Source organism: Sinohyriopsis cumingii, chromosome 10 (genome assembly GCF_028554795.1).
Source record: "Sinohyriopsis cumingii isolate HCF-2022 chromosome 10, ASM2855479v2, whole genome shotgun sequence".
In the NCBI taxonomy this organism is placed as follows: Eukaryota; Metazoa; Mollusca; class Bivalvia; order Unionida; family Unionidae; genus Sinohyriopsis; species Sinohyriopsis cumingii.
The window spans coordinates 63809028-63833891 of NC_142970.1; the positions used below are offsets into that span (position 1 = coordinate 63809028).

Here is a 24864-nt window from a genome sequence, read left to right on the forward strand (position 1 = left end):
ATGGATTAAAAAGATGATGGCCACCCCTTCTTCATCACAAGAGAAAAAGAAAGTGAAGACAGAAGTGAAGACAGAAGTGAAACAAGAACCGATATCCCCCACTCAGACATCCTCCTCCTCTTCAACACCTATTGCCGGTCGCACACGCAAAGCCTTGCAATCCAAGAAAATACCCCAAGAGAAAAAGAGTAGCCTCTTCCAAGAGTGGGTGCCTTATTAAGACACCAATCAACACAAAAAATGGAAAAAGTCTTAGCTAGCATTTACTACGATCCCTCCCATCCTGCAGGTTACGCAGGAGTTCAAAAATTGTATCGTGCTGCCAAAACGCAACTGAAAAGTCTCCGTTTACCTCAAGTGCAACGATGGTTACAAGAAAAAGCTACCTACACTTTACACAAACCCATTCGACGCAAGTTTGCCAGAAGTCGCACCCGAGTGGAAGGCATCGATCATCAATGGCAAGCCGATTTAGCCGATGTCTCTCATTTGGCCAGCTACAATCGCGGCTACAAATATTTGTTTTGTGTCATCGACGTCTTTTCCAAATTTGCCTGGGTCGTGCCCTTGACTTCCAAATCGAGCAGCGAGTTAGTGCGAGCCTTACAACGGGTGTTGAAACAAAGCGGTCGTCACCCTCTTCGATGGCAAACGGACAAAGGCACCGAATTTCTGAACCAAGCTTTTCAAAAAGAATTAAAGAAACGTGACATTCATTTTTTTACCACCGAAAATCCCGAAACCAAAGCCAGCATCGTGGAAAGTTTTCAACGCACTTTGAAAGAACGCATGTGGAAATATTTTACGCATCACCACACTCTGAAGTACATCGACATCTTACCGCACCTGGTGCAAGCGTACAACCAATCTTACCATCGAAGCATCGGACGTGCCCCGCAAGACGTGACTCCCGACAACGAAGTGATGGTGTTCGAGCGTCTGTTCGGTACGTCCCCGACGAGGGCTGTCCCCAAGAAAAGTGGAGAGTTGACCGTAGGAGATTGGGTACGCATTGGCAAAACCAAACGCACTTTTGACAAAGGTTACTTACCTAACTGGACGACCGAATTGTTTCGCGTCACTGGACGAGTGCATGGCCGTCATCCTGCCGTCTATAAATTGGAAGACATGAACGGAGAAGTACTCAAAGGAACGTTTTATTTGCCCGAGTTACAACGTGTCACCAAAAAAGAAGACGACGTGTACGACATCGAAAGCATTCTCGAACGCAGAACCCGTAAAGTGGGCAAACGACGTGTCAAAGAAGTCAAAGTACGTTGGAAAGGATATCCACCCAGTTTCGATTCTTGGATCGACGCTTCGCAAGTCATCGACTATAAAAAGAAGAAGTGACCATCATGCCCTTTCACTCAGCAGACGCAGCTACGTCGACCACTCCTTCTTCACCTAGTTCTTCTGTGCAAGATTTACAAAAACAACCCTTGTGGGTGTGGTGTGGAGAACGTGTGCCTAAAACGCAAATCGTCTTTTTCTGCCAAATCTTCGTGGTGTATTGTGTCATCGGGGCAGCCATTGCCAATTTGAGTTTGCAACAAGGAGACAAACAATTGTGGACCATTTTATTGAGCAGTTGCATCGGTTACCTGCTTCCCAATCCTTCCCTGAAATTCTCCTCGAACGGGAACCTTGTGTCCAGTGCCAGTGTCAGTCACCAGTCCAACCACAACCAGAACCCCATTTTGGGCGGAGACACGCCTCTGACGTCCAGTAATAACCTCTCGGACAGCCACAGAACTCTGGAATTATGAGTCACGAAAACCAATTTTACTTAACCTTACCCAGTGACAGTTCCATGGAGGTGTTTCCCAAGAACACGTTGTGCTGTTACACGGCTAAATTACCTCAGGCCATCTCCTTAGATCACGAAGCCCATTGGGAAGTGGCTTTAGTGGAAATGATTCACCCGACCCAAGTCCTCAATGTCCTTCCCAATCAAAATTTTTTTACGGTGGAAGTTCATGACGTGCCATTGCAACAGGAATTGAATAAGAGAACCATACCTGACAAGAAAATCTATAATGACATCACTAAAACGTGGACCTACCACTTGTTCATTCCGCAGGCTATTATTTTAGTGGTCATCATTTGGTCAGCGCCGTAGCCTCCAGGTTTAGTGGCGTGTTTGGGAAAGCTTTTGAGCAGGTCAAGAACAAAAGTGTCACCATGGAGTACCACAAAGTAGCTCGTCGCTTCTTGATGAAATTTGAGCAGAGTAAAATCGTGACCATTTTATTTTGTCCTGAATTGTTTGACATGTTGGGCGGTGACATGGAGCTGAGGAAGAAAGTAGAACAAAAACCCGATTCATCAGGCATTTTCGACAACGAGACTTTTGCCAAGTATTTTCGTACCCCGGTAGAACTGAACCAAGGACTGAATTTGATCTTTGTGTATTCCGATGTGGTGGAGTATAACGTAGTGGGACACACCTCCGTGCCGTTACTGCGTGTCATTCCTTTCAAAGTGGATTCTGCCACGCTCGCTGACGAGGAAGGTGGAAACACTTACCACGTCCACCGCGAATTTGTCCATCCTCACTATTTGCCTGTCAGCAAGTCGTATTTGGACACGGTCAACATTACTATAAAAGGAGATCTGGGACAAAATATTCCATTCACCAAAGGAAAAGTCACGGTGAAACTCCATTTTCGAAAACGGTTTTCTCACGACTCGTAAGTAAGTCATGTATCCAGTGTACCGAGGGGTCGCACGACAGCGAGGACACGGTTTAGGAGACATGTTAAAATCGGCCTTTCGTTCGGTGGCCCCGGTGTTGAAACCGATGGTGACACGCGGATTGCAGGCCTTGAAAGATGCGGCACTGACGCAAGGCAAAGAATTTCTCCAAAATGTCATCATCGACAAACAAAACCCTAAAGAAGCCTTCATGAGGGCTGGCAAAAATGTCTTGCTGCAAACGGACAAAGACATTTTAGGCCGACGAGACACACCTATAAATGCCCTGCACGCTACCGAGTCAGGCATTCAGCAAGGACAAGGCAGAAAGAGACGACGAAGAAAACACCCTTTCACTAGACTTCAAGCTAGAAAGGCCAAGAAAAGAAGAACCGTTCGAGACTTAGACGTTTTCGATTATTGAAACACAGAAAAAAAATGATGCACCGAGAGTCTTGCGCCTGTTCCAAGACGGAACTAGATCTGTTTGCCATGCCCCCCACGATGATGACGATGCAAGAATCCCAATGGGTGGAATTTAATCCCGTTTCCTCATTGATTGATTCCGCTCCCATCGAGTTTGATATCAAGGGACAGCCCGAAGATTACATCGATCTGAATAGCAGTTACTTGTACTTGAAAGTCCAAGTTCTAGATAAGAATAATGGTTCAGTAGAAGACAGTGAGAATATAGCTCCCGTCAACAATTTCATGCATTCCTTGTTCAGCTCAGTGGACTTGTACTTGAATAACAAACTGGTCAGCAGCAGCATGGATACTTACCCTTACCGTGCCTACCTGGAAAATCTCTTGACGTACGGAATAGATGCCAAGGATACTCATCTCAATGCTTGTGTGCTATGGGAACCTGACGAAGCGAAGGAGTTTGACGAGCTAGATAAAGACAATAACGGCTTCGGGGAAAGACAAAAGAAAATCGTAGGTGAAAAGAGTTTAGAACTGATGGATCGTTTGCATTTGGACATATGGTTGCAAGAGAAGTATTTGCTGAACGGGGTCAATGTTCACTTGAGACTGAATCGTAGCAGTACCGCTTTCCATTTGTTGGCTGATACTGATGCTACTACTGGTGGCAATCCTAAAAGCAAAATCGTGGATGCCAAACTCTACGTACGACGCGTGGAAGTGTTACCCAAAGTAGGTAACGACATCAGTCAAACGTTGAGCAGAATGACCGCCAAGTATCCCATACGACGCGTGGAAGTGAAAACGTTCACCATTCCCGCTAGCCATCATTCCATAACCCAAGATCATCTGTTTCAAGAACAGTTACCCAAACGTTTAATCCTTGGTATGGTCGAGAATGAAGCCTTCAACGGAGCATTCAAAAAAAATCCTTTCAACTTTCATCACTTCGACGTGAAGAAAATCGAAGTCAGTCGCGATGGCAAGACCTTGTGTACCCGACCTTTCGAACCTGACTTTGATCCCAAAAAAATGAATTACTTGAGATCGTACTTGTCCCTGTACGAAGCCACCGGTCAGTTAGGAACCAACACCAGTCACGGCATTACGTACGAAGATTATGCAGGAGGGTATGCTTTGTGGGCTTTTGATTTCACTCCAGACCAAGGCAGCGACGAGGGACATTTCCACCCTATAAAATCCGGCCAGATTCGTGTGGAACTTGAGTTTGCAAAGCCACTGGACAAGACAGTGAACGTCATCCTGTATGCAGAATTCGATAATACCATAGAAATCAACAGCTTGAGAGAAGTCATTCTAGATTACTAGAAGTCATGGAAGACTGTTATCCCTCTTTACCTAGTGGAGAAACTTTGGACATGAAATGTGAGGAGACCATGGAAGGAGAATCTCAAGACAAAGACGAAGAAGTGATCATAATGAAATCGAGATGGCCAGAACAAGAAGCCCATTTAGTCTCCTGTTTTGCCAAACACTTGGTGGAAAAAATGACGGAACTGATCAAGAAAAATTGCTATGGATGTCAAAACGATCATCCCAGTCAAATTCAACACGATAAATTCCTGATGTTGAGTCAAGAAGAAAAATTGGACGAGTATCTGGACGAAGCTTGGAGTCTCATCTCGAACAAAGACGTGTTGCACCAGTGGTATAAAGACTTGCGTGAACATTCTTGTCCACCATTAACCACTCAAGAGATCCATCGTATCGAAGCTCTCCTGAATCAGAGTGAGGAAACAGAACGAATAACCGTTTATTCGTCAGACATTTTCAAGCAAAAAGTCAGGATCGAATTGACAACGTATTATTACCTGTGAAGAAGAAGAAAAAAAAACACACACAAATCAATGGATACCTGGGAACTTTATTACCTTTTGAACCACAGTTCGTATACGGCTTCTTGGAATCCTGTCGTCTGTGCTAAAGATGAACTCCCTCATCGCAAACCTCAAGACCATCAAGCTTACGTGATCAACACGGATGACAGTCATCTTCCAGGAACCCACTGGGTAGCCGTCTACTTTCCTCAAGAAGGATGTGTGGAATATTTCGATTCGTACGGATTGCCCCCTTTGGAAGACGATATCATTGACTTTATGAGAAGAAATGCTCAGACCACCCGATTCAATAATGTGAAATTACAAGGCACAGATTCCTTGGTGTGTGGACAGTACTGTGTGTATTTTCTGCATCATCGCAGCCTGGGCTATTCCTTAGAACATTTAGTGACTCATTTTGATCCTCGTTCTTCTTCTAGAAATGATGTGAAAGTAGATCGATGGTTTTGTGACCATTATGCTTATCTTTTGTCTCAAGCTAGGAAACGTAGTGTCCATCAATGGCCTAATGATTTCCAAAAGTGGAAATCACAATTTCATTCACAACGTTGTCAGCCCTGTTCAAGGTAGATTGTATTTGAAGAAAAAAATGTTTGATGTTTTGAAAAAAATGTTTATTGTTATAATGTTGGATTATTGTTAAAAAATATGTTAGAAATGTTGTTGTTTAGTGTTAAGTAATTTTTGAATAAAAAATGTTGTGTTTTGAAAAAAATGACTTTGTCTTTTGTTTAGGTATAAGAATGTTGGATTAATGCTCTTTCATTTCTTACTATCCCTCTCATGACACTCACTGAACGTTGCGGCTCGAAAACCGTAGGGGATGTTTTCCTTCACGTCCGCGCTTTGACTTTAAGAACCGGGGGTTGTTTCAAGTCTAACCATCCATTGTCGACTCATCCTCCTACGAAGATGTGCTCCAAACTAGCTAAGCTCAACGAAGCCTACGTGAATTTGCATAGGGTCAGACACAGTCTGATACCGAAGCCAGAAGAAATAGAGAATGTGAGAATGTTAAAAGTCACTGAAGACCTGATAGAAGAGCTCTTCAGAGAAGAAATGAACCGGGAAAAAGAAGAATGGACAGAGAAGTACAGACTTCAGAGACAGCAGCAACAGCAGCAACAACAACAGTAGCAACCTGAAGCTGACAGAGGCTTTGTCGATTGTCGTATCGACACCAAAGAGTTCTTCTTCTCTTTCCGAAGAAGCAGACCTATTGCCAGAAAGTCTATCCTCAGAGGACATCGCATTCTTAGAAACTAAAAAAGAATGCCATAGCAAACAAAAAAACAGCCCTTTTCAGGGCTACCCCAATACTCTAGAAAAGAAATAACGATCGATTTGCCAATGTGTGTAGGTAGAGTAGTGTGAAAATAAACACTAACTCTTTCTTAAAAAATGTAAGGGTATGTGTTTGTGAGTTTGTGTTTGTGTTTGTGTTTGTAAGTGATCAAGTACGTTGGTATGGATAGTAGATTAAAATGATGTCTTTTTCAGTGTTTGAGGTGTATATTTGAGGTTAAATTGGATTGCTTTGCGTATGTGGATAGTCTATTGAAGTGATTTATAAACATTTTTAAAATAGTGATGGGTAGCATAAAAAGTGAGTGAGTGTTTCTTTTAGGTCAACGCGTTGTTGTTTTTGGTTATGATCTAGGTAAGATCAATTTTATGTTTTTAGGGGGATGTTTTCCATCACGTCCGCGCTTTCACTATAAATTGAAACTCGCTCGGCAGTCTAGCTACCCTTGTTGATTGATCAACACCAGAATGAATACCAGAATAAGCAAACTTCTTGAACTCCAGATACATCTGGAATATGTCAGGCGCCTGGTAAATGAACTGGCTGCGGAGGCTATAGTAGAAGAGGAAAGAATAAAGAAGGAAGAGGAGGAGAGAAGACAGAGGGAAGAGGAGGAAAAGAAAATAGGAGAGAGGATGGCTTACAAGATACCAGAGACAGAGGATTGGGGTGATGAAGCTAATCATCCTCCCTCTGCGCTCCCAGCCAAACGAGTCAACTGGAAAGACTGGAGTAGAAGATGCGTGTGTGGCGCCAGGCCAGGAAGGTGCCATCATTAGATAGGTGCATCTGGAGTTCAAAAAAAAAAACCAACAGCCCTTTTCAGGGCTACCCAATACTCTAGAAAAGAAATAACTATTAATTTGCCAATGTGTGTAGGTAGAGTAGTGTGAATATAAACACTAACTCTTTATTAATAGTGTGAGTGTATGTGTTTGTGTGTTTGCGTTTGTACGGGCTTGCGTAAGTTTGTGTGAATAGTAGATTATGGGTTTTTTATTGTTTCTTTGCGTATGTGGAGAGTATAGTTTGGGGTTTTATTATATGAAATGAGAAAAGTGGGGATGTTTTCCTTCACGTCCGCGCGTTGTTCGGTCATGATCTAGGTAAGATCAATTTTATGTTTTAGGGGGATGTTTTCCTTCACGTCCGCGCTTTCAGTATAAGAACCCACCACGTTCGTCGTTGGAACCATTCTACAAAGAAGATGGCTTGTAACCAAATGGACAAGATGCAAACCTTGCAAGAGGTTTTAGACAACTTAGGAATAATGGAACAGATGCTAATAAGACTGGTTGAAGACCATTATTCCTATAGTCCCCATCGTGTAAAGATGGAAATTAATAACTTAAGAAAAGCAAAGGACAAGATTAGTGGTGTAATGAAAGAGATAAAGGAGGAGAAGGAGGATGAAGAGGAAAGAATAAGAATACGCAAATGGAACGAAAAAATTGAAAAAGAAGAAGAAAATGAAAAGAGGAAGAAAGAAGAGGAGGAAGAGAAGAAGAAAGAAGAGGAGGAGAAGAAAAAAAAGAAAGAGAAGAAGAGTGTAGGAGATAAAATAAGAACTTGGTGGAGAAAAAGAAGAAATTAGAAGAAGAAGAAGAAGAAAACCCAAAGGCCCTTTTCAGGGCCAGCCATATTTCTCGAAAAGAGATAGCCTTTCCATTGCCTACCCCTTTTTTTATTTTATTTTTTAGAGATAGAGACCCTCCCTGTTTCAATTTTACATAGACCCTATACAGTCCCAGGGGTTTTTGGCCATGTTAAATTTACATAGACCCTATATTGTCCCAGGGTATTTGGCCATGTTAAATTTACATAGACCCTATATTGTCCCAGGGTATTTGGCCATGTTAATTCCCATAGACCCTATACTGTCCCACGATTTTTCTCCATGTTAAATTTACATAGACCCTATATTGTCCCAAGGGTAATTTTAATGATAAGTCCCATAGACCCTATAGGATCCCCATTCACTACTAACAAGTGACAAATTAATATGTTCTTGCACTAATGGTAGTAGTTATGTTTCACCCGCACCCCCACCCCCGATTCTCTATTCCCACCATCCAGCCCTCTATCAGTAAAGTTATCGAGATTCTAAAATCGATGTTCACGTCTTTAAAATACATCCAACTGTATTTCAGTATTTGAAGTCTCTGGTTCGGACGGCGAAGGAAAAGTTGTATGACGAGAACACACACACGCACACTCTCTCTCTCTCTCTCTCTCTCTCTCTCTCTCTCTCAACATGGGAAAGTATTGCAATTTATTTCCAACAAATCATCAAACAATGTTTCTGTGCCTTTCCCGATCGGACAAAATACAAAGTGTGTGTGTGTGTGTGTGTGAGAGAGAGAGAGAGAGAGAGAGAAAGAGAGAGAGAGAGAGAGAATTTGAGTCGTTGGCGCCCGTCCCGTTTTGGATCCATATGTTGTAATGGATTTTGTTTGTTTGCTTTTTGTTGTTTTTTTTTTGCTTTTAGCTCTGGAAATCACATTACATTTAGCTGGGTAACTGGATCAAGTACATCTACTACGAGTGCACTCTCCGGGGACAAATTCCACTGGAGATCTAGATGAACAGTAAACGGCTAGATCACCTCGACAGATTGGTAAGCTTTTAATGGTTGACTCGTTTTTTTTTTGAATTTTGTAAATATAATCTAACATAATGTCAAATAGGCAATTTATTATTATTATTATTATTATTATTATTATTATTATTATTATTATTATTATTATTGTTGTTGTTGTTGTTGTTGTTGTTATTATTTTGTTCTTCTTGTTCGTTATTTTTTCTTCTTCTTCCTCTTCTTCTTCTTCTTAGTTTCAAGACAATTGATTCCTCAATTATTAGTGTAGAAATAGATATTACATTTATGTATACATTACGTTTGTACGTGATAGATATTTGTATGACTCATCTACATTACATTGAACCATTCAGCAAAGAAAACAGTCTTAAAATATTTTATCTCAGTCCCTCTGTTGGAAATTTGCTATCCCCTAGAATTTAGACTTAGATTTTCACCGAAATTTTTTATTTGATCACCATGTACATACGGTCAAGATTGGATTTCAGAAGCATGTTTTACCGTTCCCTGTGTGGTCACGTTACACGATAGCTTATACAACGCATACCGTTTTACCGTTTCGTATATGCTCCACATATCATGTTATAGGACAGTTTATTAACGGTAAGAGTAATAGACTCGATTGTAACATGTTATTTCTCTTACCATGAAGCAAGCAACGACGGAATTTAAAAGTTATACAAGGAAACGATCTGTACACCAAGGTGGATTTTACGTTATGCATTTGGATAAATGATTTGATTAAATTTTAAATATTATTTGATTAAATTTTAAATATTATTTGATTAAATTTGAAATATAATTTGATTAAAACTGATTACGGTTTTCCCTTATTCGCTAATTGCAGGAACTACTCCGAACTAATCTAATTGTGTTATTCTAAGTCATTCGTCCGTCCGTCTGTCTGATGTTAGTCGTTTACTTACATCTTTAAACCGAACATTAAACTTGTGTGTCCAGTACATTAATTTACATATAGGGGCCCCTAGTGGCCGAGTGGTCTAAAGCGCTCTCCGTTACGGATCACTGCCATCTCACCTCTGTCTGCGTGGGTTCGAGCCTCGGATTCGGCCAATGTGGGTATGTGAGAAAGCTTGCCAGTAGCTTCTCGAGGGTCGGTGGTTCTTTCCGGGACTTTCCCGGATTCTTCCTCCACCATTAATACTAGCCGCCAGGTACAGCCTATCATGTGCTGAAAAATGGCGTTAAACCCTACAACAACAACAACATTAGTTTATATACTGGAAAAATCAGGTCACTAGTTCGTATCCATAATGCATCAAATGAAGGTCACTATTAACACCGCTTCCACTCCTCGTCTCATTTTTCGGTATGATCGTCGTCGTTAATAACATTCTTTCCACAGCTTACGTTGTTGCTTGGGAACCCAGAGCAAATGGCCAAAAAGCATACAAATGAACGTGACGTACATATAAACATATAAATGAGTAAATATACCCATGAATATATATATATATATATATATATATATATATATATATATATATATATATATATATATATATATATATATATATATATATATATATATATTCAAGCTTAGAAGTGAACGTGGCCTACTTGTGAACATATAAATATGACATACCCATGAACATACATGTGAAGATAAGCAAAATGTTCATGATATATGTTTGAGCTTACAAGTGAACGTGGCATACTTATGAACATACAAATGAGTATGACATTTATTTGTAGAGTACACTTTTCAGCATACATATGAAAATGATATACTAATGAAAATACAAATAAGCATGCTATTATTTTTGAGCATAAATATGATGAGCATAAAGCGGACATGTTACATCAGAGGTAAGCATGATATTTGTATGAACATGAAAATAATTATGACATACTCAAGCGACTCCAAATGAGTAACGTATTTTTAATAGCACACAATCGCGTTTGACATACAGGGGCGGATTAAGGCTCACTGGTGCCCTAAGCACTGACAAATCTTGGTGCCCCCCTCCTTTCCACGCTGACCGAAAGAGCAGTGCTCCTTGTGGTACACCTGGGAAGATAACCCTAGGGTGCACCATGATCAAGAAACATAACATTATGATCAATTTGCACTAGTTTTATCAATTTTGTTTTACAAATCTTCATTCGTTTTTTTTTCTTTTCACCCTTTTCTCAACTTTGTGGTGCCCCCTTTGGCCCTGGTGCCCTAAGCACGTGCTTAGTCTGCTTAATGGTTAATACGCCCCTGATGACATACCTATGATTATATAAATATGACATACTCATGACCATCCACATGAGTACCGTATATTTAATAAAATTCACTAGCGTATGACATACCTATGAGCATACTAACGCGTGCGCGAAGCGTATAAACATACAAATGAGTATGCCATTTATTTGCATATAAATGGGTATGACACACCTGTGAGCATATGCATGAGAGATGCCTGTATGGTACGAATGATAAAGGGACAAATAATGATTTTACTCTCTGACTAAGCAAATTTCGTGATCAAACTTTCAAACAGCAGCTTGTCATTGACGTTAATGGCAAACCATCTGTTATTCTGATGGTATAATGTAATATGTTTTAAAACTGGACAAGGAAAGATAAAAGTGAAACCTTACCAGTTGTATCTGCATTATAAAAGAAGGATGTGACAGTCTGTTTATCTCCAACGGCAATAACTCTTGATAAAATGATCCCAAGAACCGTAACTTCTTCTAGTTATTAAATCCCTTTCCACACACCTGAACTGATCAACACAAAACAGACTTTATTGCATGAGCAGTAAGTAAATTATTAATTCACACATGGACTTCGTAAGATATTTTTCACAACACTTTTATCACCTCGTAAAAGTTTTAACCATTTCTCCAAAATTCAGATTAGAGAAGCCGACATGGTTCAGTGGTTGGCATGCCCGATTCCCAGCAAGAAGGCTTTGCTTTTGAATGAATAAATTAACAAAACTGGTTCAACCGCCGTGGTGCGTCAGTGAGCTCACGCGGCACAATAAAGCCTTTCATTTCCCCCAAAAAGCGACCAGTTAAATCACTACATAATAGGGACCATACGGTAGAAGATAAAGACATTTGAATCAAGGATTATAAGATATCAATATTCTACTTCCGTCTCCATGAAGTGAGCGACAAAGGAATTTGAATGTTATCCGTGGAATATATCTGGTTATATAAGTCTTAACCCGTATGGCTTAAAATAGCATACAAATTTAAATTTTGAAGAAGAAAATTAAGTTGAACCCTTCTCTTTTCTTCCCTGGTCTAAAATGTTTGATGGGTTTCTTGATATTACGGTATATTATTTTTGCCATTCATATGTTAGTCCGACGTCATTTGCCCATGTAAATCATCGTGTGAATACTATAACATAATATTAGACAATCAGTGTTTTCTTGACTTGTATAAAATTTAGCACAGATGTCATTTCAATGGAATCGTAATATGCGATGAAGTTCCATGCAACCAAATAAAATCAATATTATTTTAATACATTCTGTATATAGACTAAAATTTTCTTGGTATTCGTCTCAAATTTACTACATATACGGAAAGTATAATTTGAAACTTTATATATGGGCTGCTTCAATTTGACATTTATTTTTGTTATACATACATACGTACATAGATACATACATAGATACCTACCTACCTACCTATCTACCTAGCTAGCTAGCTAGCTAGCTACCTACCTACCTATCTAGCTACCTACCTACCTACATACATACATACATACATACATACATACATACATACATACATACATACATACACAAATACATACATACATACCGTGACGTGACGGACTGTTATGCCGTCACTGTGGTAGGTGTGGGGTGGGGTCCTTCCAATATTTTATTTAAATTTTTATAGAAGTCCCACCCAGGCTCGATTTTTGTTGGAAGTTAAATTAGTGAAAGATAGATTTAAAGCTCCGAGCTCCCAGTCAGCAATGCCGACGGTTAAATGATTGAATATACAAGAAAGTGAAATTCAACGAATAAGAATTTAATAACAATTCAATAGTCAAATGATTAAAATTTCCCATGTACTCTCCTTTCGCTCGACCCTGTGATAGACTATTGCATCACTTGATTAGTAGTGTGAGATAGCTTTCCACCTGTCCTTGTATTCTACTCATCTGTGTATTCTTCCTTCTCCTCTTCCTCCCAACTTTCTCCAAATTCCTTCTCATCCTCGACTTCTCTTTACTCCTCCTCCTCCTTCTCCATTTTTTCCTCCTCGACTCCTTTCCCTCCTCCTCCTCGACTCTCTCAACCGACTAGATTTGTCGACTCCGACTGCTCTGCTAGTCGTACTTCCGTCTCCCCTCCTAGAGACTCTGGACTTAACCGAACCGGAAGTTCTGTCCCCCAGAAAAAATATTCCTTTACGAAGCTTTGTCTTTCCTTAGAATCTCCTCTCTAAGTTTTACCGCCAAACTACTAGTGGCTTCCTCGAAGTAACCCGATATTGCTCAGCAATGTTCCTAGGCGAGACTAAATTATCGCTTGCTAGCTAGAAAGTACAATTCATATCGAAATTGTTATCACACCCTCCGTCTCAATTCCGACTGGATGTCGCTTTGACCCAATCCAATCAAACTTAGCGGACAATGTCCTTCTCGCTGTCTGTCCACGTGGTGACAGATTTAGAAGACGCCCCGTTTCCTCCTCGCGGATTCCCCTGATCTTAGGACGAAGCTGTATTACGTAAGCGGGAAGTTGCGCTATCTAATGCCTGTGCCGATTCAAGATGCCGGATCTTCTCTCTGGTCACGGTAACCTTGCGTAAGATATTAACTCTAGCCTGCGTCCATGTTCAGATATCAAACAATGGTTTGTAATAATACCTTAGTTTATACACGACTTACGAACTGTGGCTGAGCAAACGTGACACCCCCCACGCCTGAGAATAAAATCGGGATTTTATTCCCCCCAAATTGTTACAATTGCAGACGCGCGTTACTACAAACAATAAAAGAAACAAAATCGCAATACGCTAGACGCTGACAACGGACACGAATATACACACAACATACGGTTATCTACTGAGCTATCTATGTCAATTCAGCGCTCCTGCCCATGAAATCGGCGCATAAATTCTCGGTTCCTTTCACGTATCTGATCTGCATCTGGTACTGCTTTAAGAACAGCGACCATCTCATCAAACGTCCATTCGACAATTTCGCCTGCGTGAGATAGGTGAGAAGTTGGTGGTCTGTCTCCAATACGAACTTCCTCCCGTATAGGTACCGCTCGAACCGTGATATCCCGAACACGATTCTGAAGCATTCCCTCTCCGATACGGAGTAGTTCTTCTCGGCAGCAGTTTCTGACTGCCGTACGCGACGCGACAACCTCCGGATATCGTTCAGCGTAATATATGACCGTTGAAATATACCGATTTCTTTGTGCCGACGCGGGTTTTATCGGTCCGATCAAATCCTTCGCGACGCGTCGAAACGGTTCATCGATAAAGGGTGCAGTTCCAAGAGGACAGGTCGTTCATCCGTTTTCGGTGCCATTTTCTGACACTTGTCACAGGAGAGACAGAATCCCTTACCATCTCCATGGACCCCTGGCCAGTAGAATTCCTTGACAAGACGATCACGCGTCATGGCAATTCCCATGTGTCCTCCCATGAGAGTTTCGTGCGCGAGTTTCAACACTTCACATCCTTCTTCTTTGGCACGACGATTTGCTTGAAGTATTCGTGTCCTTTCCTGGAATGGTGATACAAGATCCCCTTCTTGTACACGAACTTCGGAATATGTTTCTCCGTTCCATCTGTAGCGTATTTATGTAACTGCACCAGAACTGCGTCTTCCTGCTGAAGCTTCATCAATTCGGCCGAAAGTACGTTACTGTCCGGTGATGAAGTAACTTCTATCGGCGTCGGTTTCGTCTGTCGACTCTTGGACATAGTTTCCACAGCACTCACTGGCGTCGGAGTGCAGGTTGTGGCAAAACATAACGACATCCCAGTATACCGTCATGTGACAGTCCATCCAAGCACGCAGCTTCAATTCTCCCCTTCACGTACAGTGAATCAAGGTCAATGACAGCCACTGGGAACGAGTCACACGCGATGTTCGCATACTGGACCTTAATTACCTCCGCTGTGTAGTTCTTAGGCTGAACATACTTCCTATCGACAAGGGCGGGAACGTTACACCCATTGTTGTATAAGAGTATGGCACCTTCTCCGTTGACAGTTGCGGACGCGAGGTTTGCTGGTTTATAGCTTTCCTTACTAGCGACGACATTCACCTGGGTCTGCCTGTTTTTGGGACAGTCCCTTGCAAAATTCCCCGGGCACTTGCAGTTGTAGCACCTCGATGGCCCTCTCAGTCCTGCAGGAACTGATTTCGTGGGTGAGGCCTGTCCTGGTCTATGGGTGACATCCTTACCTGTAGATATCCCTCCGACCTTCTCGTCGCCCTGACGGTTACGGACAACCAGCTCTCCCTTAGTCACACGGCGCGACTCAGTGGGTCGGGGTCGGTCCGTACCCCCAGAACCTCCACTCTTCGAGTGTGCCTGCTCGTATCTCTCCGCCATGCTAGCGATCTATTCGAGAGTCCGATGCTCTCTCTCCGCAACGAATACTGGCAACTTGCGACGGTTAGTACTCAGGACATGCTCCTCGAGTATAACCTCGCGTAGCCCGTCGTACTATCGTTCGACTTCTGCCATCTGTATCCACTTCTCAAATAACCCTCGAACACGGGTGTGGAATTGAGAGTGGGTTTCCGTTGCCTTTTTTCGTCGAGTCCCGAGAAAGTTTACGGTACGTTTCGGTGGTCAGCCAATAATGGCAAAGAATGGCTTTCCTGAGCGCGTTGTAGTCGTCAGCTTCTTCTGCAGCTAAGTTATGGTAAATTTCGCGAGCTGCACCTTGCAAAAAGGCTGAGACATTGTTCGGGAATTTTATGAACGCCCGCAAGTTTCTCAAATTGCACGAGGAAATCGTCAATGGACGCTTCTCGTCATTGAACCTCGGTATACGTATCTGTACCATTTGCACCATTCGGTGGTCGATAATCGGTCGTACGCTCCCTCCAGAACTCGTTCTGGAGGCGTCCCTATCGGTGGTTCTAGCTTCTACCTTTCATTTTTCCATTTCGAGAGCATGATCGAGCTCTCTTTTATGCGGTCGTTGATATCCTGGCCAACTCCGTATGTGTCTCTCTGTTCGCTGTTATCTTGGCCAGCTCTAGCTCCCCCTGTGTCTCTCTGTCCGCCGATATCTTTGCCAGCTCCAGCTTTCTCTCTTTCGGCTGCATTTTCGGCCATCCTGGCCAGCTCTATCTGGGCCTCTCCTTCGGCTGATTTTTCGGCCCTCCATTCTTTGATTCTCTCCTCTATGAACGCTGCTAGGCGATATCCCTCGTACCCTAGATCTTGCGAGCACAAGGCGCGATACTCGTTAATCATCCGTCTTTCTGTAGCCATTTTATGATGATACTAACAGTAAGTGATAGCTTGTTTCGACTTACTAAACAACTGACAGATGTTACACGTTCATAACCCAATACTTAGCTGTTGACAACGGCTAACTTCGCTCAGGGAAGATATTTTGCCCGATATTTTCTTCGCAATTTCTGCAAGTAACTGAAATCTACCAAGCATGCAAATATCAAAATATAAGATACACAAGTTGACAAATCATAAAAATTCAAAATACACAGGATGGAAAATATCTCACACCTGTTCACTGATACTTCTTAATTACTAATACTTTAGGTCGTAAAGATGATATTTATGTCAAATTTAGATCCCGGACGAACCTGCCACTGTAACGTGACGGTTTGTTATGCCGTCACTGTGCTATCTGTGGGGTGGGGTGCTTCCAATATTGTATTAAATTTTTTATAGAAGTCCCACCCAGGCTCGATTTTGGTTGGAAGTTAAATTTGTGAAAGATAGATGTAAAGCTCCGAGCCCACAGTCAGCAATGCCGACGGTTAAATGACTGAATATACAAAAAAAGTGAAATTCAACGAATAACAATTTAATGACAATATACAAATGACTAAAATTTCCCAAGTAATCTCCTTCCGCTCGACCATGTGATAGCATATTGCATCAGTTGATTAGTAGTGTGAGATAGCTTTCCACCTGTCCTTGTATTCTACTCATCTGTGTATTCTTCCCTCCTATTCCTCCAATTCCTTCTCCTCTTCCTCCCGACTTTCTCCAAATTCCTTATCCTCTTCGACTTCTCTATACACCTCCTCCTTCTACACGTTCTCCTCCACGACTCCTTTCCCTCCTCCTCCTCGACTCTCTCAACCGACTAGACTTGTCGACTCCGACTGCTCTGCTAGTTGCACTTCCGTCTCCCCTCTTAGAGACTCTGGACGTAACCGAACCGGAAGTTTTGTCCCCTCAAAAAGCTTCCTTTCGAGGCTTTGTCTTTCCTTAGAATCTCCTCTCTAAGTTTTACCGCCAAATTACGAGTGGCTTCCTCGAAGTAACCCGATATTGCTCAGCAATGTTCCAAGGCGAGACTAAATTTTCGCTTGCTAGTTAGAAGTTATAATTCAGATCGAAATTGTTATCACACCCTCCGTCTCAATTCCGATTGGATGTCGCTTTGACCCGATCCAATTAAAAACGCACCGTTTCCCCCTCGCGGGTTCCTCTGATCTGAGGACAAAGCTGTATCACATAAGTGGGAAGTTGCGCTATCTAACGCCTGTGCCTATTCAAGATGCCGGATCTTCTCTCTGGTCACGGTAACCTTGCGTAAGAGATTAACTCTATCCTGCGTCAATGTTCAGACATCAAACCATGACTTGTAATAATACCTTACTTTATACATGACTTACGAACTGGGGCTGAGCAAACATGACACATACATACATACATACATACATACATACACACACATACGCACAGACACACATACATACAAACATGCATACATACATGCATGCATGCACACACGCACGCACACACGCGCACGCACGCACACACACACACACACACCTACATACCTACATACATACATACATACATGCGAAGATGGGCTGCGCACCCGAGGTCTAGGTTTGATTCCTGTTCAAGGTTTACCAAATGTTCCCACAGTTAAAACATCCCACGGGTTAGTTCTTACGGACATCGTTTTGTCAACGGCATTTTTTTATTTCTTAATTTAAAGCCATTCCTTTTTTTTTTTGTTTCAAGGTAGGAATGAATAGAGGTCATATATATACGTATCACTGACTCATCCACCCCACCAATACTTTGATTTATGCACATAAAGGTCACAACAACCTTATTTGCGGTCTGTGCGAATACTATTAAAAAAATAACGTTGGTCATATGATAAAGTATAGAACGTCTGCTTGAATAAAGGAACATTATATTTTTCCCTTCTATTCGTAATTAAACACCCACCAAGAAGTACAAAGGAACACACACACACACACACACACACTATTAGCTCTTTCGTTGCTCATTATAGCTCAGTGGAACACATTTCGAAAGGAGTAGTGGTTATTTCGTTATTTGCATACGACGCAATTGTGCACACATCCTCAAGTGACATATTTATTGATAACAACCAGTAAAGTGTCAAAATATCAATCAATAATACATTATAATGAATCGTGTGTCATCGCAGATTTTTAATAATATTTTATAATTCGAGCCGGTCTGTTATGATTACACACATAGAGTCTAATAAAAAAGATAACAAAATTAAAAAATGACAAATCGAAAATGTCACAGCAAGTTACTTTTGTTAGCTCTGGGCCCCCAACCTCTCTCACCTCACCCAACAGAAGCGCAGCAGAGGTAGCAAAATCCTTATATATATATATATATATATATATATATATATATATATATATATATATATATATATATATATATATATATATAGAGAGAGAGAGAGAGAGAGAGAGAGAGAGAGAGAGAGAGGAGAGTATCACCTAGCTCGGACGTTAGCGAATGAAGTTGTTATCGTTTCTTTTTTTGACGTAAATAAAAAAACGGTCAGTTAAACACGGGGAACTTTGATCAGACACACAGCAGAGGTCACGTATTGTAGGTTTAGTTTTCATGTATTGTGTAACATTTGACAATGTTTACAAATTGTATGATGGAAACATTCTGAGTGATCGTGATTTTTTACGCTAAAGATTGGTCGGAAGTTGGACCTGGATGAACAATCTGAGATTTTATATTGAAACACGACCGTACATAACAGAAAACACATTTAATATTGCGTATCATAGGTTCATAATACAATATATAAAAGGACCACACAAAAAAAAAAAAAATACGTAACAAAAAGAAATACCTGGTATGTTATCTATAAATAGCTTAATATGTGTCCTTAAGTAACTTAGTGCTTATTTCAATCGCATTTGACATAAAAAAAAGAAACGGTGCTAATAAAGGCATACAAGTGTGTATTAACTCTACGAGATCTGAGGTCGCCTGACCCAGCATGAGATACTATTAGTTGCCATGGTAATGGGGAGAAATACTAGTCCTTTGATGCAAAATTCAAACTTTCGACGTATAAGCCAGACATGCTAACGGTCGAGAGCATCATTCAACGTATAAACTAGAAAATGTTAACATTCTCAAACTTAAGAGATAACCATTCCAAAAGTCTTGCCATAGATCTTTTAAATCTGACTGTTTTGTACACCAATAAACTATGTGACTTGTCATAAGTGTGTTTCAGTGAATCAAAACCTATATTGTAAAGATCGAATATTAGATAAAATCTCGACAAATACATTTGTATTGGGTTACTGACCAATATAATGGTTATGTAAAAGTATTGTTCTACTGCAGTCACCTGACTGATTTCTCAATATGATACTACCCAGGTTATAAAATGGTCACAGAGTGAGCACTCTTTTAGCGTATTTGAACAAAACAGACATTGATTGGTTAAGTTTCTTATACATGATTATATATATATATATATATATATATATATATATATATATATATATATATATATATATATATATATGACTGACCGATTTTATTTTTGTCAGAGACTACAACAGGTAAAAACATGATCCTGAAACACAACATAGAATCACCTTACAACCTAAATCAGGTATGCTGCGATAACCAACGTTTAGGAATTCACAAAAGTTTTAAAAAGCAATCACAGCGTCCAAAATGGTTAAAACCCTAAAAAATACAAAGTCACATTTTGTATATAAACCTCACTCTTTTAAAAAGTCAAAGACTTTCACAACAGAAACATCAACATAAGGTACAACACAGTCCCCCCCCCCCCGGTTTCGTCCGTTAGGCGTGTCTTACGGCAAACTGGAGTGCGCATTGGATCTATTCTATATCCCAATACCCTAAATGGGACAAAAACACGTACAAGAATGGAAAATATGAAACGAAAAAAGTACTATACTGCATTGACTAAAATCATAATTTTCTAGAAATTTAGTTGTTCATTCGCACATATCTATAGAAACGTTTCTTTTCTATAAAATGTCAAAACGCACTACACGTAAATAATGAATGGAAATTATCATACGTCTCGAGTCAAATTACTATTACTAATAATTACTATTACGAGTAATTATATCTCCTCTACAACACCCAGTTTCTACACAAATAAACTATTATGCTCGCTGATGTATGCGATGCGTTTTGTTAATAAGAGATATAAGCGTGGCTAAAAAAAAAACTAATCTATTAGTCTATTCAAAGAACGCGGCAAATCAATGGTAATTTTTTTTAAATACAGTTGATTGTGTAATTAAAGCCGATTCCATGATTAACTGTACTAAACCGTAAAAAGAATAGATAAGAAATGCAAATTCAACTCACGAAGAGTACTGTTTACTAACGAGACTATTGTAAACAGTCACGTGCTGCCACGAGTAAAATCACATAAACTTTCCAGGTAATATTGAAAAGAAACACTTTTAATTTTGAATATGTTAAATTTCTATAAATTTATTCCTATCTTGTAGGTCATTTAAATTATTAATTGTTACTTTACATGTATTATGTAATTTTGAGAAGAAACTAAATAGATGGACAGAGGTTTGTGTGTGTGTGATTTGGATGTTTAACGTAACTTCAACAATTTTTCAGTCATATCGCTACGATGTCTGCAGTGTAGCAGTTTATAATGATGTCTAGCACTGGGGCATCATGCCGCAGACATGTAGCCTGATGTCCCACCCAGACACATTATCCTGACACCAGGCCGACCAGTCCTAACACTAACCTCTTAATGCTGAGTGTCTAGCGAGACAGCTGTTAGTACCATTTTTGTAAGTCTTTGGTATGACTCAGTAGGGGATCGAACCCACGACCTCCCGCATCCGAGGCGGACGCTTTAATTACCAGGTCATCGGAGCGGTCGGACATAGTTGTGCAAGGTCAAGTCTCCATAAGCTTCCATTTAAACATAAACTTTAAATATGGAGGATGGTGCTTTGTATTTTTTAAATCCTTTTTTCTGTAGCTTAAAGTAAAATATACCTATTCTTTGATTTCGTAAAAAAATAAGTAAATGAACTAATTATATCCATTATATTAATTTAAGAACAAGAAACTTTGATAAAAAGAAAATAATCCTGGTTGGAAAGAGCAACCTAGACCCCATACCCAAATATTGAATGGCAGGTCTCTGAAACGGTTTAAAATTACGACTTACATGCATATTTTTATCATATAGTTACTAAAGGATAGAAACAACGTTGGATATATATATATATATATATATATATATATATATATATATATATATATATATATATATATATATATATATATATATATATATATATATATAATTGTTAATTGCTGCTTAAGCTTAAACAAGTTATTTATTATTAATTGTTATAGGAATATTGAGATTTGCCATGTGAGAACTTATTTATTATTACTTTTAGTATGTGTGCTAAAACAGACTAAACCAAGATGTCATCCATGAAACGTTTTTGCGATACATCGGCGATTTATATGATATCATACACAAGGTGTGGGGTCTGATTTACTGTACTCATGGCGGACGATGGACTAGGCCAGTTTACAGAAAGAGCACTTTCATATCTCAGTTTAATATTCATTTGGTTTGGCATGTTACATTGTTTTAAGTTTTATGACATACGCTGTCTGAAGCATTATACTTTATTCCGTCATTCTTTCCAGCTCCGTGCCTGCATGAAAATAAAAATGTTGGGAACTATTCCCCACCCATCTTCTCGACAAAGCATGGTTTAATGAATTATATTTGATATTTGGCGTTGTTTCGGTTTTCGCCAGCATTGATTGTTGCCAAGTCCTCTACTATAATAACATTAATATTTCGCTCCGTTCATATATATATATATATATATATATATATATATATATATATATATATATATATATATATATATATATATGTCCGTCCTTTCATGCAGCCTTGACGTTTCGTTGAATTTTGTTTTATTGAAGTGGTTGTTGTGGAGGCAGTGGGGACTGGGATAGGCGTTTGAGATAGGGGAGGGGTATAATAAATCTAAAAATACACCCAGAAAGCAGTCTTTAAACTGTCTTTCATATGTGCATACTTATTATAGTTACGTTATGCTAGGTATTAGACGGTTTAAAATTATATTGTTTTATTTAAACACATGTAATTTTATCCACGCGAATCTGGAGACCTCATGAACTTGGGGGAGGGTGGGTCTGAGGTAAAAACCCTCGCTTGCATAAGTGGATTTCATAAGACTTTGAACGTGTACTTATGAACTAAATAATGACCAACAAGTCAAGGCAAAAGATCTAGGGAGAGAGAGGCACGTTAAATTGATTGAATATGCATGAGAAAGTACAAAGTTGAAACTGTTTAACAAAGTCGTCCATATAAAGCGCGCAGGTCTATTCAACAAATGATAACCACCACATCGTGCAGGGCTGCAAGAATACTTATCAACAGTCATTATTACTTAAACAATATCATTCGCTGACAAAAACCCCAAGGCCACATGCGCATGGGTTCGTGCGTTTAATTGCATTATTCAGTTTATACTTATACTTAGTATATGCTTAACCTTTACGTATCGCCACTCACACCGTGTATACTTGCTTTTAAGTCGAATCCAATTAACAAATGCGCAGACCTAGATCTAACAAATTGCATATTCTGCGCCGGCATATCTGGGTCTATACAATCAGTTCAACAAACAAATAGTACAGACCATGATCACCGGTGAATTATATGATGGCAGATCAGGGTCTCTGTTGTTTTCAGTTATAATTGACATATAAGCAAATAAAGACGGTACAACCATTCGATTCAGACAGGTCACCAGACTTTAATATCAGGAAGATTCACTCCATTGCATTCCTTTTATTGTTGTTGTTGTTGTTGTTTTCACCAATGTCTTTAGGTAGTGGTCACCTATTCGGCGTGGTCAGTGGTTACCATGATTGTCCCCAAATACAGATTGTTTACGTATTCAATGGTCAGTTGTGCATACATGTTTACATTATTTATATGACCTGTTAACAATACATTACTTCCATTTCTGGACAAAATAAAGATGAAAGTGGACACGCAGATGGTCTGTTTATTAAGTACTTAAAATCCACCTTTCTGTTTCTCATGCTAATCCTGTTTCTTCTTCCCTCCTTTGCATTAAGCGATCTCTATATAACTGCTATCTGTCGATAAAGGCCAATACTGGTCAGCACCCAAAATTATTACACAATGCAGATTTCACCATCAATCTTAAGTATAAATCTAGTTTCTACTACATGTCGGTCTTGACTGTGATTGTAAGGCTGAAGCATGTCTCTTTAATATGTCTAACAGACAGGGCCGGCCTCAGGTCGATTGGACCGATTTAGCACAATCGGGCCCCGCATGTTAGTAATTTTTAACAATATATCTATAGCACGAAAGTAATTTTAAAACGATGGAAGAAACTTTTTATGTTCAATATCATATAAAACTTGTTTAAAAGTTTATTTCCAAATGTCGTGCTCACAGGGGTGGGATGGGACCGCGCGTACATCCAGGGGACCCCGACAAAATGATCCAAATCGGGCCCAGCGTTTGCTAAGGCCGGCGCTGCTCAGAGTTTGGACATAGTTGTAAAATTTCTGGTATTGTGGTAAAGGTAAACGAAACAAGACATAATATATTTCCTTTTTTACCGCCTCCTCTTACATGACGAATTACCGATAAAAGCATCAGTACAAAAATGCCACGCCATTTAATTTATGATACACAGAAGTATAAACCCCTCAAAATACGACATTTTAACCGCATTTTGTTTCTTCAAATAGCAATCTTCCCTCATTAGGAGGAAGGAAAAACAGTTCTGAAAATAATGGAAGAGGGGAGGTATATTAACCTAGCTTTTATTCTTCGTCGTTATTGTTATCATCCTCGTTGCTATCATCATCATATACAACCAACAATAAAATCGGCGTTATCCTCGTCACCACTCTCTTCAGAATCGCCGTCGTTATAGTTTGAGTGGTCCCATAATTCGTTGGCTTTGAATTATGTATATCAAAGGTGTATAAAGAAATTCTGTCCCCCTTCCCCCGCAAAACTTATTTGAACTTTTTTTTATGGGAACATCCCCCCCCCCCGCAGTTGTTGAAGCGGTTACTTGGGCGCTTGCTACGCACCTGATGAACATGTTATTTACTGTAATGAAAATTACCTAGGTGTCTAACCACTATCAAACCATGCCGCCTGCGCAAGAAACAACCGCCAAAAGATGTAATTACGTTATGATTGATAAATTTACCAGTTTGACATTGATTGGATGGTCATTAGTATTGCGCATAAACATTCAGAACTTTACTGCAAATGTGTCTAAAGGCACTCTTGTGAATGAATAAATTACAAAACAACAACAACCGTTTACAGACAGCTTATGTTATACATAGCCATCCATTTCTTTCTATTTTTACAACTTTTGTGTAATAAAACAAAAACAACTTTTGTAGATA

The 24864-nt window shown here is 39.9% G+C and overlaps 1 protein-coding gene across 1 annotated transcript in view; it reads left to right on the forward strand.

Moving 5' to 3' along the window:
* Positions 1–8801: 8801 nt before the first annotated feature.
* The window catches only part of LOC149790267 (acyl-CoA 6-desaturase-like), an 83749-nt gene continuing 67686 nt past the window's right edge, over positions 8802–24864 (forward strand). The window contains exon 1 of the mRNA XM_089972314.1: positions 8802–8905. The gene's annotated coding sequence lies outside the window, so the exon portion shown is untranslated. The remainder of the gene's footprint in view (positions 8906–24864) is intronic.